The following is a 16,995-nucleotide window of genomic DNA, read 5'->3' on the forward strand; positions in this document are numbered from 1 at the left end:
ACAAATCAGAAAAAGATTTTCAAAAGTGAATATTTAACCACTATTTGTGAATTTATGAAATCTGTGCCGGTGGAAAAATATTTTGATGTGGGGCGCTGTCCTCAAACAATCGCATGGCATGTTTTCACTGTAATAGCTACTGTAAATCGGAGAGTGCAGTTAGATTAACAAGAAGTTTAGCTTTCAACCGATATAAGACACTTGTATGTACCTAAATGTTTAATATCCATAATTGTTATGATTATTTATTTGAATTGCGCGCCCTCCAGTTTCATCAGAAGTTGTCCCGCGAGTGGGACACCGATCCCGGAGAGGATTTATTAAACTAACTAACTAGTCTGACTAACTGGATTAACGGAGGATTCAGTGCATGCGCCTTCTCATCCTACAGTTACAAACAACAACAACTCCATTCAGAACATTAAGTAGCAGCCTATCTGTTGGCTCTTGATCATTGTTGCCGATCCTTCAACTTTTAATTCCGTCATTTTAATTCCATTAGAAATCTCCTAACTCTTTCCACACATGGAGCGAGGCTCTATGACTGTACCATATTGCCGCTTTGATGATTTTGGATTGGCCAACATCAACGCTCCACTCTCGTGAAAAGCAAGAGCAGCTGCATAAATTATAAGATTTCCCTCTCGCTCTCTACTGTAGCAGTCTCATTCGGAAATGCAAGGGCCCTTCCGGACAAGTCAGTTAAAATGACACATACCCGAGACCTGTGACAATCATATCAGATCCAACCCACATCCTTGACATTATTTCGAATTCTGGGTCCCAGATCGGGAATTCGGGTACAGGTGGATCCGTGAAGACCTCTAGTGGCTGGTATCCATTCAGGATGTTCTTTACCACACACACACACAACTCAGACACATTTCAATATTTCAAAGAAACTCTCCTAACAGTGTGTTTATGGTGGTACAACCAGTCAACAGTCCACAGAGCAGCATGGAGAGTCTACTGAGCAAGTCAAGAGAACATATGTCAGTGGGAAAAGGCCAATGTAAAACAAGCACCCTAACTAAACAAAGGGATGAGTCAAGACACTGAGAACAGGGCCTTATCCATTCATCACCATGACAGGGAGATCTTTGTCATCACATTGTGGTGAGCATAGGGGTTTACATACAGCTCTAAGAACCAAATAGAACACTGTTCAAAGTGACAACAAGTCTTCTTCACCCATGAAAGATACTGAGCTGTGAAAGTGAAGCACCAGAGTGTGCTGAGACTGTGTTGAAAGTACAGTCCCTAACCTGAGTAATGCCAACCATTCTGACTATGTCTGTGTGTATCAGTGGACGGAGCCTGCCCTGGAGGTTACCATGTACTACTATAGGATGAGAAAATGTCCCTAGGTGCTGATTTTTCAGTCCGTTTTGACCTAGGATCCCTCCTAATGTTCAATCTTGAGAGGGCTGTTAAGTTAAATTTGAGCTTTTCGCTTCTATTACCTGTTCTGGGAGGCAACTTTGACGTACTTCTATGATGTTCACAGATAATAGATCTCAGTTTAAGGAAAGGTCTTCCAACTCTGATTGGAGGCAGGTCGCTGTCAAGAACACCTGCCTCTACTCCCTTAGTCATAGATTTGGAAACGTTCACAGCTTGCCTTCTGCTTGGTGCCAAAAGCCCCTCTCTCAGGCCCCTGTGTGTGTGTGTGTGTGTGTGTGTGTGTGTGTGTGTGTGTGTGTGTGTGTGTGTGTGTGTGTGTGTGTGTGTGTGTGTGTGTGTGTGTGTGTGTGTGTGTGTGTGTGTGTGTGTGTGTGTGTGTGTGTGTGTGTGTGTATTCAGGCCCTCCCCTGGCAGAGAGACCAGCCTTATTTACGGTTTTGTAAGATGCTGAGAATCAACATGGCTCCTCAAACACAATTGCCATGTCTACGTATGGCATCACACGACTCTTCCAGGGGATTGTGGTATATTTGCATTGCCACGGTCACAAGACAGGCTGCGTCAAGATAAATCTCATTACTCGCACCACACACACACACACATTGCCCCTCGTCTCCACGTCCACAGGTGTCCGGAGGCTTGGCAACACTGTCAACTCTAACAGATCAGGATCATATAGATCAACCTAGAAGTCTGAGGCCAAGCAGATTTGACAGAACACACACACACACACACACACACACACACACACACACACACACACACACACACACACACACACACACACACACACACACACACACACACACACACACACACAGGTTGAAAGAGGTGAAGCAGTAAGAAACAGACAGGGCCAGGAGTGAAGCTGACAGTACAGTGGAAAGCACAAATCACCGTCAGCCAGGTAGACTTCGTTGTCAGTAACAACAAATCCTGAGGTGTGTGGGTTATCAGGATGTCTGACAGTGAGGGAGTTTGAAAACCTCTAGATCAGAGGTCAGACCAGAGAGCCCAGAAGGTTATCTTTCACTGCCGGACTAAATGACCACAGCCAAACTGCCAGGGACTTTCCATTAGAACTTATATCTAACTGGTTGACCCGAAGGCAAACATGCAGCAATTGGTATCAAACATTTTCCTCCAGAAACAAACAGACCGGAAGCTATTGGCTCCTGCCACCCAGTTAGGGCCTGGGTGAATGTATGTGAGCGAGAGTGTGAGTGAGAGAGAGATTTGAATAATGAAATATACAGGTGTCTGAGTGTGTCTGTCTGTGAGAGAGAGGTAGAAGAGTGCAAGTGAGGAGAGCAGCACTGGATCAATCTTTAAATCACGCAGTGCAATCTCCTTCCTGATAGATCACACACTGTTTGTCTGTCCATCACATTACACACACACATTCACTCTATCAAACACACCTAGACAAGAAACAAGTACATTTACATTTTTTACATTTAAGTCATTTAGCAGACGCTCTTATCCAGAGCGACTTACAAATTGGGTAATACTTTCCCCTCATGAAAACATTCACATACGGTTGCTTTGAGACCACCTGCAGTAGGTAACCAATGACAGGCAGAGCCACTTCACAGCATGAGGACAGTCACTTTACACACCCACATCATCAGTTAGAATGAACTAACTGCGCTCAGCAAGACTACATTACATGAATTTACAGCTGGACACACACACTTCATAACAGAGGAGGAGAAAAGGGGCCAAGCTTTTCCAGGTGTAGTGAAGCAGTAAAAAGGCCATTAAATATAACATGGCAGTGAACACAACCATCCCTCAGAGTACGCTCCACCCAGCCCAATATAATGGGAAATTATCCATACTGTATGTTTAATCCACTGTGTGTGTGTGTGTGTGTGTGTGTGTGTGTGTGTGTGTGTGTGTGTGTGTGTGTGTGTGTGTGTGTGTGTGTGTGTGTGTGTGTGTGTGTGTGTGTGTGTGTGTGTGTGTGTGTGTGTGTGTGTGCACACATAAGAGTAGATTCTTGCATTCTGGCAGGCTACCTGAGACATTAAACCTATAGGAGGGAGGGCATACTGGCTGTTCCCAATGTATTAATACACAGTTTGTCTAAATGGTTCATGGAAACACTTCTACCACTACCATTTTCATTTAGACACCATGGTTTCTTTTTTGGGGGTCTGACGTCATTGCATCCAGCTGGAAACGCACCGCAGACTATTTTCAATTGTCACAAACTTTCTCTAAAATGTAAAAAAAAAAAAAAAAATCTACTGACTGAGGAGACAGTTGGTTGAAAATGTGCTCGAGTTTAAATACATTTACGTCCCTCCCTCCACAACCATCTCACACACTAACATGTACACACACTAACATGAAGTATGGCTATTTACTCTCAGTGTATGCCAGACAATAAAATCTCTGGCTCCCTATGGTTGAACAACTAGACTCTAAAAACCACACACACACACACACAGAGAGGTTAGGATAGTAAGTTAATATTTGAGAATGTGTAGCACACTAACAGTTCAATAAGTGTTGTATAGGCAGTGAGTGAACTCTGCGTGTGCCCTCCATAAAGTAAAAAGAGCTGGGTGATGTGCAGGCTGTAGAAGAGATACCCACGGCCTTATCATGCCTTGTCACGCATACATGCAGAAACACACACAGGTCAGGCACACAGTTTCCCCCTAACAGGTTTGAGTTGTGCCACAGAGGGGGCCTAGCAGCAACAGATACATTTAAAGACACAGTAGCCTGGTCAGGGACATTGAACAAACACACACTCATAAAGTCCCTCACACAAACCCACACTCACTCAGAGAAAAACACACACACTTTTTTCCCAGAACAACATATGCCACACTCACCAGGTGTGGAAATGTCTTCTTTAACAGCTCTCGCTCTCTCGCTCTCCTTCTCTCGGGTAGATTCCACTCGCTCCTCCGGGCTCTGGAGAGAGGGATCAGGAAGTGTCGTCCCAGCGCAAGAGGGAGTGAGTGAGTGTGTAAAGTCCAGCGGGGGTCCAAGTCAGACAAGGTGACCTGGAATTAAACAGATCGTTCTGTTGCTACTCATCTGTTTCTCATTCTTCCCTTCTCTCTGTCACTCGTTCAATGGCTGCTTCAGGAGGATCTGAGTGACTGCTGAACTCTCCCTCTCTCTACCCCTCCCTCTTCACCCTTCCCTTTCTGACATACAGAAACACACCCTCCCAGTCGCTCTCCTTTCACCCCGCCCTGACACACGCTGCTGACAGGGCATCCCCCTCTCCAGGTACTGGGAGTAGAAAAGTATTCTCTCTCCCGCTCTCCTCCTACCTCGTTCATTCTCAGTAAAACACTCAGTGTCATTTGCTGGAATCAACTGTCTCTATCCACACCAGCTACAGAGAAACACCAGAGGCTGGTGGGAGGAGCTATAGGAGGACAGGCTCATTGTAATGGCTGGAATTAATGGAAAGGAGTCAAACACGTTATTTCCATATGTTTGGTACCATACCATTGATTTCATTCCAGCCATTACAATGTGCCCTTCCTCATACCAGCCTCCTCTGACACACACAATGGTTAAATTGTCACTGCAGGGAAATAGGACAGACACAGAACACACACTGATCACATTCGTGCACATTGACTAATGCACACTCAGCCCCAATTTCAAACGTTGCCGTTTCTGTTCCTGGAATAAGCACAGAATCTCTCTCTCACACACACACACACACACACACACACGAGAGCCTAGCATTACCAATGGTTGTGTGTGGGAGCCCCACAGCAGGAGCTGAGGCCTGTTTTCCATCAACACTTCTCTCGCTCTCTTCATCCCTTTTTCACTCTCTCTCTCTCCTACGCTCCCATACTACATGATTGCCTCTCCAACCCAAAACCCCAGGGCTGGTCACTGATACTCAGGAGGATCCCAGTAGAGCAGGCCCTCTCTTGGATAGCCTAGTCTGTTTCACAAAGAAACAGGGAAACCCTTCAAAACAATCAGATGTGTGTGTGTGTGTGTGGTTCCTGCTAAGCCACTAAGGTTGGATTTGGAGCCGTGCCAGGCCAAATAGATGTTGTGTTGGTATTGTCACGGCAGGACATCCTATGGCCTTTAGGGTGAACACACTAAAAATCAACACACAACCTGAGCATTAGTCTAATTTACCAAGACTGAACTGACATGATTCATAAACAGTCTTTAACTAAACACATTCACATTGAGACCAAAATGTTAAATAATGGGGCTATTTTGTCTTGCAATAACCCATATATGTCCCCCAACCTTAATGAAACCATATAAACCAGGCTAGGCCAAGCTTTTTACTTTAGCCTGAACTATGGAACAAATCAGAGAGTTTGCTCACATCTGACACTTCTGTCCACTGACACAAGCTTGACACATTTAAGAGGTCAGATCCACAACAGATCCAGTAATACTCACTCTCACACACACACACACACACACACACACACACACACACACACACACACACACACACACACACACACACACACACACACACACACACACACACACACACACACACACACACACACACACACAATTCCACTTCTGACTGGAAATACAGTGAAGGGAGAGAACCCTGGAGGTTCGGTTGCTAGTGGCCTGGGTGAGAAAAGCAGAAGGTGCCAGAGGGAAGTAAAGTTTTAAAAGGGCAATATCGAGAAGTCAGTCTTTTTCCCTACGATTAGGAACTACTTAGCTGGTAAATCCCAAAAGTCAAACAGAGCCAATGAGAGCTGAGGGCAGGGTGAGTTAGATGTGATGTAAGGATTAATCTGAAGGCTTTGAGATTCACAGTCCCCTTCCAGGCATTCCTGAGGGTGCCTCCCTCTTGAACCAGAATATGAGTTTACAGGAGACATATGGCAATTCTCCTTCAAGCCCAGAAAGCAGCCATTCAACTTGCCTTTCACCAGCTTTTCAAGCTTAATGTCAAAATACGTTCTGTACTTACCAAAGAAAACAGTTTCACTGAGCAACTATCATTACTGTCGTTACGGTCATTGCGTACTTCCCAAAAAATGAAATAGAAATAAAAAGTTACATGCAACCAAAAACATTTATTGTCTGGAAAGAATCTGGGGTTTTTTACCAAATGCACCAAATCCACCTCTTCTGCACCTCTAATGAAATTGGAATTACTGCCAAGCACAGGTTGGCTGGAAAGGTCATTGATTTTACTACCTACAATAGTGTATGAACGTCATATCAATCTGTTGTTTCACAAATGCTACACAGAATGCAATAATATTTCATGTAAGTAGATTAAGTAGACAATATAGGCTACAATTTTACAGTGATTGTAGATTTCTAGATGGGCTTTATTTATTTGTGTGTATTTCAAATCCATGACGAATATTGCAGGAGCAAAAGAGTTGGATTTGACACACTTGGTCAAAAACAATACTTACCGTAATTGCTGGACTAAGCGCACCTGAATATAAACCGCACCCACTGAATTATTAAAAAATATGTATTTTGTACATAAATACGCTGCACATGTCTATAAGCTGCAGGTGCCTACCGGTACATTGAAACAAATGAACTTGGTCACTATCTTCCTCCTCCTGTGCACTGAAACCACTAAAGTCATCTCCTTCGGTGTCGGAGTTGAATAGCCTCAGAATTGCTTCATCCGATGTTGGATCGTTTTCATTGTCGCTCTCGTCACTTTCATCCGGAGGCAAATACCCCGCTGAGCTTCAACACGCAGCAGTCCAGCCTTTCGAAACCCGTTGATGATAGTGGATTTTTTGACAATGCTCCACGTTGTCAGAACCCACTGGCAGACTTGACCATAAGTTGCTCCCCACTTGTCATCCAAGCCTCCCACTGAACAAGGAGCGCCACCTTAAATGCACAATTTACACTGATGTCGAGTGGCTGCAAATACTTTGGGCCATCTGCTTTTCTTCCCTCTGAAAGCCTTCGTTGTCTTTTTGCACTGAGTCAGTTCCTCACGCTGCTGTTTCCAACGTCTTATCGACTCATTAAGGCCAAGCTCCCATGCAGCAGCTCTATTTCTTTTTCCAACAGCCAGATCGATCGCCTTCAACTTGAAAGCTGCATCATATGCATTTCTCTGTGTCTACATACAGCCTTCTGTATGCTTTAACTTCTGTCTGTCTGTCGGACGGCCTTCTGTATGCTTTAACTTCTGTCTGTCTGTCGGACGGCCTTCTGTATGCTTTAACCTCTGTCCATCAGACAGAGACAGAGACAGACAGACGGTTAAAACATACAGAAGGCAAAATACAGTGTTGTGTTCAACAGGATCCAATAGGAGAAAACACTTTGAAACGAAGAAGGGACTACAGTCCAATAAGTTTCTAAACATTTTGCATCATTGCTTGTCTAATTGAATATGTCACAGCCTGCACTGCTCTCATGTTTGCAACAACACACTGAGTTCTGAACTTTTGTTGGCATAGGCTGTGGTCAGGGTAAGCCAGATCAAGGCAGTAGTAATACTTTGCTTGTTCCTAGCAGAGCTAAGTATAACATAGCCATGTCATTATGGTCAGTGTCTAACTATTGCCCCTGCATTGTAGCTCTGCTCTGTGTATCATGAAGATAGAGAAAGTCTGGATGGCTTAGGTCATTGTATGGTTTACTCTTAAATATAGCACACCCTGCAGAAGTTAGAAACAAAGCCTTTGTTTTCTGCCTTGATCCTCATCACAGTCAAGGAATAATATAGGTCTATGTTTATGATCTCATTTGGAAATCATCATAATCTCACCTCATTTCATCTGTACTACTACAACAGTCTTGTCTGTGCATGAAAACAGTTCTTACCAGTTCAACAATACGAAAGAGAGAAGCAAACGTGATAGCCTATATCTCTTCCTCTGCTGTCATCTAGTCTAGACCAGTGTCAAAACACAGCCAGGGAAGGGCTCCCTCTATCTCGGTCATGCATGGAGCCCCTCAGTGTGGAACACAAAAGCCAGTTAGGGTTTAAGTCAACAGTATGCTCACATCAGACACTGACCCCAAGCCCCAATCCTCAGATCCTCTCCATTCTGGGAGTTCTGGTGGTGGGAGTGTGTGGGATACCGCCTCGCCACACACTGGTCTCAGCCTCGCCACACACTGGTCTCAGCCTCGCCACACACTGGTCTCACACTGGTCTCAGCCTCGCCACACACTGATCTCAGCCTCGCCACACACTGATCTCACACTGGTCTCAGCCTCGCCACACACTGGTCTCACACTGGTCTCAGCCTCGCCACACACTGGTCTCACACTGGTCTCAGCCTCGCCACACACTGGTCTCACACTGGTCTCAGCCTCGCCACACACTGGTCTCACACTGGTCTCAGCCTCGCCACACACTGGTCTCAGCCTCGCCACACACTGGTCTCAGCCTCGCCACACACTGGTCTCAGCCTCGCCACACACTGGTCTCAGCCTCGCCACACACTGGTCTCAGCCTCGCCACACACTGGTCTCACACTGGTGAACAAACACACCGCCAGGCCAGACTAGAGAAACAGACAGACAGACAGACAGACAGACAGACAGACAGACAGACAGACAGACAGACAGACAGACAGACAGACAGACAGACAGACAGACAGACAGACAGACAGACAGACAGACAGACAGACAGAGACAAGCAAGTAATGGAGAGAGAAATTCACAATGTTTTATATCCAGAGAGAGAGACAGACAGAGCAGAACAGAGCAGAGAGAGAGAGAGCAGAAGCAGAGAGAGACAGAGAGAGACAGACAGACAGAGAGAGACAAGCAAGTAATGGAGAGAGAAATTCACAATGTTTTATATCCAGACAGAGAGAGAGAGCTAGAAGCAGAGAGACAGACAGACAGAGCTAGAAAGAGAGACAGACAGACAGAGAGAGAGAGACAGAGAGAGACAGACAGACAGACAGAGACAGACAGACAGAGAGACAGACAGACAGAGAGAGAGAAGCAAGTAATGGAGAGAGCAATTCACAATGTTTTATATCCAGAGAGAGAGAGAGAGAGAGAGAGCTAGAAGCTAGAGCAAGAGAGAGAGAGAGCTAGAAGCTAGAGAGAGAGAGAGACAGAGAGAGACAGACAGAGAGAGACAGAGAGAGACAAGCAAGTAATGGAGAGAGAAATTCACAATGTTTTATATCCAGAGAGAGAGAGAGAGAGAGCTAGAAGCTAGAGAGAGAGAGAGAGAGAGAGAGAGCTAGAAAGAGAGAGAGACAGACAGAGAGAGAGAGAGACAGAGAGAGACAGACAGAGAGAGAGAGACAGAGAGAGAGAGAGAGAGAGAGACAGAGAGAGAGAGAAGCAAGTAATGGAGAGAGCAATTCACAATGTTTTATATCCAGAGAGAGAGAGAGAGCTAGAAGCTAGAGAGAGAGAGAGACAGACAGACAGAGAGAGAGAGAGACAGAGAGAGAGAGACAGACAAGCAAGTAATGGAGAGAGAAATTCACAATGTTTTATATCCAGAGAGAGAGAGAGAGAGAGAGAGAGAGAGAGAGAGAGAGAGAGAGAGAGAGAGCTAGAAGCTAGAGAGAGAGAGAGAGAGAGCTAGAAGCTAGAGAGAGAGAGAGACAGAGAGAGACAGACAGACAGAGAGAGAGAGAGAGACAGAGAGAGAGAGAGAGAGAGAGAGAGAGAGAAGCAAGTAATGGAGAAATTCACAATGTTTTATATCCAGAGAGAGAGAGAGAGAGCTAGAAGCTAGAGAGAGAGAGAGAGACAGGAAAATTGAGCTAGAGAGAGAGGAGCTAGAGCGAGCTAAAGCTAGAGAGAGAGTGAGATAGAGCTAGAGAGAGGAGCTAGAGAGAGAGAGAGGAGCTAGAGAGAGAGAGAGGAGCTAGAGAGAGGAGCTAGAGAGAGGAGCTAGAGAGAGGAGCTAGAGAGAGAGGAGGTAGAGAGGAGCTAGCGAGAGAGAGGAGCTAGAGAGAGAGAGGAGCTAGAGAGAGAGGGGAGCTAGAGAGGAGGTAGAGAGAGGAGCTAGAGCGAGAGGAGGTAGAGAGGAGCCAGAGAGAGAGAGGAGCCAGAGAGAGAGAGGAGCTAGAGAGAGAGGAGCTAGAGAGAGAGAGGGGCTAGAGAGAGAGAGAGGAGCTAGAGCTAGAGAGGAGCTAGAGCTAGAGAGCTAGAGAGAGAGGAGCTAGAGAGAGAGGAGCTAGAGAGAGGAGCTAGAGAGAGAGGAGCTAGAGAGAGGAGCTAGAGAGAGCTAGAATGACAAACAGACTAGGCAGAAACAGAGAGTACGAAACAATCAAAGAAACAAAGAAGAAGAGAGAGACAGAAAGGTAAAGAGAGACTGTAGGAGGGAGAGAGGGTCTGGAGGGTGGGGTTGTTTGTGATGCTAAAGGGCAGGAAGTGCCAGTTAGGGAGAATGGAACAGTCAGGTGATTAGAGGTCAGGGGTCTGGGGTAAACAAGGGACAGAGTGTGAGGCGCCCTAATGTAGGCACTGACGCCCTGTCTCTGTCTGGTTCTCCCTTTACCGGTCTCTCTGGGGCGGCAGGGTAGCCTAGTGGTTAGAGCATTGGACAGGTAACCAGAAGGTTGTAAGTTCAAATCCCCGAGCTGACAAGGTACAAATCTGTCGTTCTGCCCCTGAACAGGCAGTTAACCCACTGTTCCTAGTCATTGAAAATAAGAATGTGTTCTTAACTGACTAGTTAAATACATGTATAATAAATATACCTCTGTCTGTGTCAATCTCTCTTTTCATTTTCTCTTCTGTCTGATGTCTGGGGAAAGAAAGGGCTATAAAAACACCTGTTAGAACAATAAGTCCCAATGGCTTTCACTCTACTTCTCTTTCCCTTCCTTGGATCAAAGGATTCATCTGGCTGTGTGTGCAGTGGGGTGGCTGGGTGAGTCAGTGTACCTTCCCCTTTCCCTCCCCTGCACACATCAGCCTGCCTGGGGAACATGACACTACTCCTCTCACATAATGGACTTGCATTGTTCTAGTACAGATATCATCCTCACAATATATGTCTCATAATCTAGAGTGCTAGTGTAAAAGGGTTCATCAAAACCTGGCATAAAGAGTATCTAGTAGGCTGGAGGATTTCCAGGAACCCTGGTTGAATATAACCTGGCATAAAGAGTATCTAGTAGCCTGGAAGATTTCCAGGAACCCTGGTTGAATATAACCTGGCATAAAGAGTATCTAGTAGCCTGGAAGATTTCCAGGAACCCTGGTTGAATATAACCTGGCATAAAGAGTATCTAGTAGCCTGGAGGATTTCCAGGAACCCTGGTTGAATATAACCTGGCATAAAGAGCATCTAGTAGCCTGGAGGATTTCCAGGAACCCTGGTTGAATATAACCTGGCATAAAGAGCATCTAGTAGCCTGGAGGATTTCCAGGAACCCTGGTTGAATATAGCCTGGCATAAAGAGCATCTAGTAGCCTGGAGGATTTCCAGGAACCCTGGTTGAATATAACCTGGCATAAAGAGTATCTAGTAGCCTGGAAGATTTCCAGGAACCCTGGTTGAATATAACCTGGCATAAAGAGTATCTAGTAGCCTGGAAGATTTCCAGGAACCCTGGTTGAATATAACCTGGCATAAAGAGTATCTAGTAGCCTGGAAGATTTCCAGGAACCCTGGTTGAATATAACCTGGCATAAAGAGTATCTAGTAGCCTGGAAGATTTCCAGGAACCCTGGTTGAATATAACCTGGCATAAAGAGTATCTAGTAGCCTGGAGGATTTCCAGGAACCCTGGTTGAATATAACCTGGCATAAAGAGTATCTAGTAGCCTGGAGGATTTCCAGGAACCCTGGTTGAATATAACCTGGCATAAAGAGTATCTAGTAGCCTGGAAGATTTCCAGGAACCCTGGTTGAATATAACCTGGCATAAAGAGTATCTAGTAGCCTGGAAGATTTCCAGGAACCCTGGTTGAATATAACCTAGGACAAGACATCTGAAAGTATAATCACTGTCTAGTGGTAGTGGAGCTTGAGTGTGTTCTACTGGACGTGTGTGTGTGTGTGTGTGAATAAATGACTGTGCGCGCTTATGTGTGTATATATGTGTCTGATTACTAATTAATAGAAGGGTCATAGGGTCCTCTGTCTCTCCCCCACAGCAGCCCACACATGCCCAGCCTGCTTTGCATAACACCACCAGTAGGAATGTGAGGATTGTTGGGTCAGCAAGCGGTGACATCATACATAGCAGCATGCAGCTACAACGCAGCCCCAGTCCCCGTTTCCTCTTGATTACATCAGTCAAGTATTGATGTCTACAGATAAAGCCATGACACACTCCACCACAGCTTCCTGTGAACGCATACGCACACACACACTTTTTGGGAGATTCATACAAACACACTTCAAACCCTGAGTAGATATAAAATGACTCACTGAGTCCAGCCAGTCTGCCTCACGTATATTAGCCTTCCCATACATCCTTTTCTCACACGACAGGGAAGTAATACAAGCTCTCTTCTCAGCAACCCAGCTCTGAGTATGAGAGATAACCTCTCACACACGACAGGTGTCTCCTAACTGTGTGTGTGTGTGTGTGTGTGTGTGTGTGTGTGTGTGTGTGTGTGTGTGTGTGTGTGTGTGTGTGTGTGTGTGTGTAACAGGAGATCCTCCGGCCATCAGACAGACAAGACAAGGCTACTAGGTCCTTCTGTAGCTCAGTTGGTAGAGCATGGCGCTTGTAACGCCAGGGTAGTGGGTTCGATTCCCGGGACCACCCATACGTAGAATGTATGCACACATGACTGTAAGTCGCTTTGGATAAAAGCGTCTGCTAAATGGCATATATTATTATTATTATTATTATTATTATATTAGTGCACCTGTGTGAGTGGCCGAGAGCTCTGCTTCTGGCATTGCCACGGTTACCAAACACAGGGCAAGCCACGTGGTTGGTGGAAGGGAGCAGGGCAGTCAAAAGAGGACAGCTCTTGAAGACGGATGCCATGCCAGAATGTGACAAAGTAATTCATAGACACAGCCCAGCGTCAGTGTTGGGACAAAGCCAGAAAAACAGAGCTCACAGCTGTGGAGTCTCAAGATATTATGGTCCTTTTCTACTACATGACCCAATGGTGTTTAACAAAGGACACACATCTTGAGACCAGACACAACTGTCATGCCAACAGTTTCAATACAAATTCGTTCCATACTTTTACTGAAATTAAGACTACTGTAAGTTCCATGTTTAAGGCTAATGCAGCTTTACACTAAAATGACTGTTCATCTCATTTCCCATGGAAGGGTCTCCGCCACCAATCTAGACAGAAAAGCAATCCTACGCTCATCTTAATTCATCGTCAGCGGTGTACAACAATATCAACAAAAGATCTCTGACTCATAAAATATGTTCTGACAGGAGCGTTGAAGAATTGACCCTCAGCTGATATGAAGACAAAAGTGTGCCAGTTCAGTGTTAGACCTGCATTCACCTGTAGTGAACGACACAGAAGCGAACAGAAAGAACGTTAAATTGTCAAATGAATCCGGATTTCATCGTTTGTTTTTTGTTAGAATCTGCCTTAGAAATTAGAACGACATAAGCAACTATTACTATTTACTTAAATTCAAACCCTCTGAAAACAACAGTTTGACAAAGACAGCCAACAGAAAAAGACAAAGCAAACTTCCAAAAAAGGGAACAAAAGCCCCAAAACTACTCGCCTTCTTTAGTAGAATCCAACCATCTGTCTGGGTCTCTGTGGTGCTGTGAAAGAAGAGCAAGATGAAGAGAGAGAGAGAGAAACAGCCCAGTCACTGTGAAAGAAGAGCAAGATGAAGAGAGAGAGAGAGACAGCCCAGTCACTGTGAAAGAAGAGCAAGATGAAGAGAGAGAGAGAGACAGCCCAGTCACTGTGAAAGAAGAGCAAGATGAAGAGAGAGAGAGACAGCCCAGTCACTGTGAAAGAAGAGCAAGATGAAGAGAGAGAGAGAGACAGCCCAGTCACTGTGAAAGAAGAGCAGCAGCCCAGTCACTGTGAAAGAAGAGCAAGATGAGAGAGAGAGAGACAGCCCAGTCACTGTGAAAGAAGAGCAAGATGAAGAGAGAGAGAGAGACAGCCCAGTCACTGTGAAAGCATACGTGTTACACTGCTACCTGATCCAGTAGAGTGAATGACAGCCCCACACACTCAACACGATGGAGGGGAGGAGTGGGGAAGGAGAGAAAAGTGAAATGGTGCCGCCATTCTCTGTCGCCCTGGAGACCAATGCTCTTTCAAAGAAATCGACCAATGACAAACACCGGCGATTGTGTCGAGAAAAAAAAGTCACGACTGCCATTCCCTCAGCAGAAAAAAAACACAGAGCGAGAGGGAGGGAGAAACAAAAAGAGAAAATGAGGGAAGAATTAAAAAGGGAAAGACAGAAGAGACAGAATGACCAACAACAAAAAAAACTGAAAGAGTGAAACAGAGAAAGAATGGGGGATGAAATGGAAGCCAGTAAATGACAAAAGGGGCCAAGCAGTGAAGAGGCCACCAGACCAGAGTCTGTCCTTTCTCCATTGTCCTCCTCATCTCGGGGGGGGGGGGGGGGGGGGGGGGGTCTGACCCTGTATCAGTGGTTAAGAATAAGAGTCTCATATCCTCCCTGTATTTCCCACGGCTGAAAGGATCAATGCTCTACACCACTGGGTGAGCCGGATGATAAGTACTACAACTTTAGTTGGTCCCATGTCCTGAAACAGCTGAACTTCACATATCTGTTGTTGACACGTCACCATTCTGGTGTACCATGTCATTTGATCAAAACTAGCACTTCAGACGGCAATGTGACTGACTTACGAAAAGTGCTGTCCACAGAATGAGATCATCCACACTTTAGAGAGGACACCGCAAAAAGTTAAACAGAGTAGCCCTGATTTCCAAAAGCTAATGTGCAGGGCCTAGGGAGAGTGATATGGATGGACTGAACAGAGAAGATTGCCATATATTTGAACTCACACATCCATCACCTTTTCAGCAACACTTGAGCACAATCAGTTTCACAACACAGCCTCAGCCTACTAAATGACCCTCCTTCAGCGGTAAATGCTCTATTTATCCCGAGCCAAAGCGTTTACCATGTGAAAATGGCCCTATTTCCCCGCTGTGACAGTCGCTATGACAGGATTGCTGATTAACCACCAACATAGTGTGTGTGTGTGTGTGTACACATCAGACAGAACAGAAAGGTTTAAACAGCTAGGATTGATTTATTTGAAGTGGGTAATGGGGAGTTCTGATTGGAATTAACTGCTCTGTAATAGCCCTGTATTGGCTGCTGCATGAGGGTTTTAGTAATAGCTGTTCCATGGATCTCATCTAGCATGGATATTTAGGTTACACAGATACAGCAGCAGGCATAGATAAAGCACCTAGTCTATTTCAAAATTCGATGTATCCCCAAAATTAACCATCAATGAGCTATTGCATTGTAGCCTAATAGCACTGTAACAAAATAAAATTGTATTTGTCACATGCTTTGTAAACAACAGCTGTAGACTAACAGTGAAATGCTTACTTGTGGGCCCTTCACAACACCGAGAGAAAAATTTAAAAATAACAGAAAATTAATAACGAGGAATAAATCCAATATGAGTAATCATAACTTGGCTACATACACAGGGTACCAGTACCGAGTCGATGTGCAGGGATACGAGGTAATTGAGGTAGATATATACAGTTGAAGTCAGAAGTTTACATACACCTTAGCCACCTTACCCTGCACATTAACTTTTTCACAATTCCTGACATTTAATCCTAGTAAAAATGCCATCTTAGGTCAGTTAGGATCACCACTTTATTTTAAGAATGTGAAAAGTCAGAATAATAGTAGAGAGAATGATTTATTTCAGCTTGTGGACAGAACTGAAAAAGCGTGTGCAAGCAAGGAGGCCTACAAACCTGACTCAGTTACACCAGCTCTGTCAGGAGGAATGGGCTAAAATTCACCCAACTTATTGTGGGAAGCTTGTGGAAGGCTAGTCGAAACATATGAACCAAGTTAAACAATTTAAAGGCAAAGCTACCAAATACTAATTGAGTGTATGTAAACTTCTGACCCAATGGGAATGTGATACAGTGAATTATAAGCGAAATAATCTGTAAACAATTTTTGGAAAAATGAAATGTGTCATGCACAAAGTGGATGTCCTAACCGATTTGCCAAAACAATAGTTTGTTAACTAGGAATGTGTGGAGTGGTTGAAAAACTAGGTTTAATGATTCCAACCTAAGTGTATGTAAACTTCTGACTTCAACTGTAATGTTATTTACTATTTAATCCTTCCATCTGAGGACAAAAAAAAACAAAATACAATACTTTCATTCATGCAAAACCATTGGTTACTAGGCCTAACAAAAATGGTTGCTATGCAGGCTGGCTAAGTCTTCTCACTGAGCCAATTAAGGCTAAACTCTACAGCTGGAAGGGCAGCAAACACTACATTTTCCTCTGTTTTCATAGCTTTTCTACTGACATTTAATTGCATATATTCATGACAATAATATTGTTGCTTGACTTCAGGATTAGAAAAGTTTCTTGTTCATTCACAGCATTCTCTGTGGGGCGAGATCAAATTGTAAAGGTAAATAGCCTAATAGCTATAGATCTGACATGCTATTTAAATGAGCCTAACAAAA

The 16,995-nt window shown here is 44.7% G+C and overlaps 1 protein-coding gene across 5 annotated transcripts in view; it reads right to left on the reverse strand.

Annotated features, from left to right (window-relative positions):
- LOC124035760 (ras association domain-containing protein 7-like) overlaps positions 1 to 16,995 on the reverse strand; it is a 52,521-nt gene that overhangs the window by 33,005 nt on the left and 2,521 nt on the right. For 2 of the 5 annotated variants that reach the window (XM_046349431.1, XM_046349422.1), the window contains one exon: positions 4,254 to 4,427. The exons of 2 other annotated variants lie outside the window; for them this stretch is intronic. The gene's annotated coding sequence lies outside the window, so the exon portion shown is untranslated. Of the gene's footprint in view, positions 1 to 4,253; positions 4,548 to 16,995 lie in introns of those variants that run through there. One more of the 5 variants, XM_046349439.1, reaches the window with a different exon arrangement.

The sequence above is a fragment of the Oncorhynchus gorbuscha genome, linkage group LG01, assembly GCF_021184085.1.
Source record: "Oncorhynchus gorbuscha isolate QuinsamMale2020 ecotype Even-year linkage group LG01, OgorEven_v1.0, whole genome shotgun sequence".
Classification (NCBI taxonomy): Eukaryota; Metazoa; Chordata; class Actinopteri; order Salmoniformes; family Salmonidae; genus Oncorhynchus; species Oncorhynchus gorbuscha.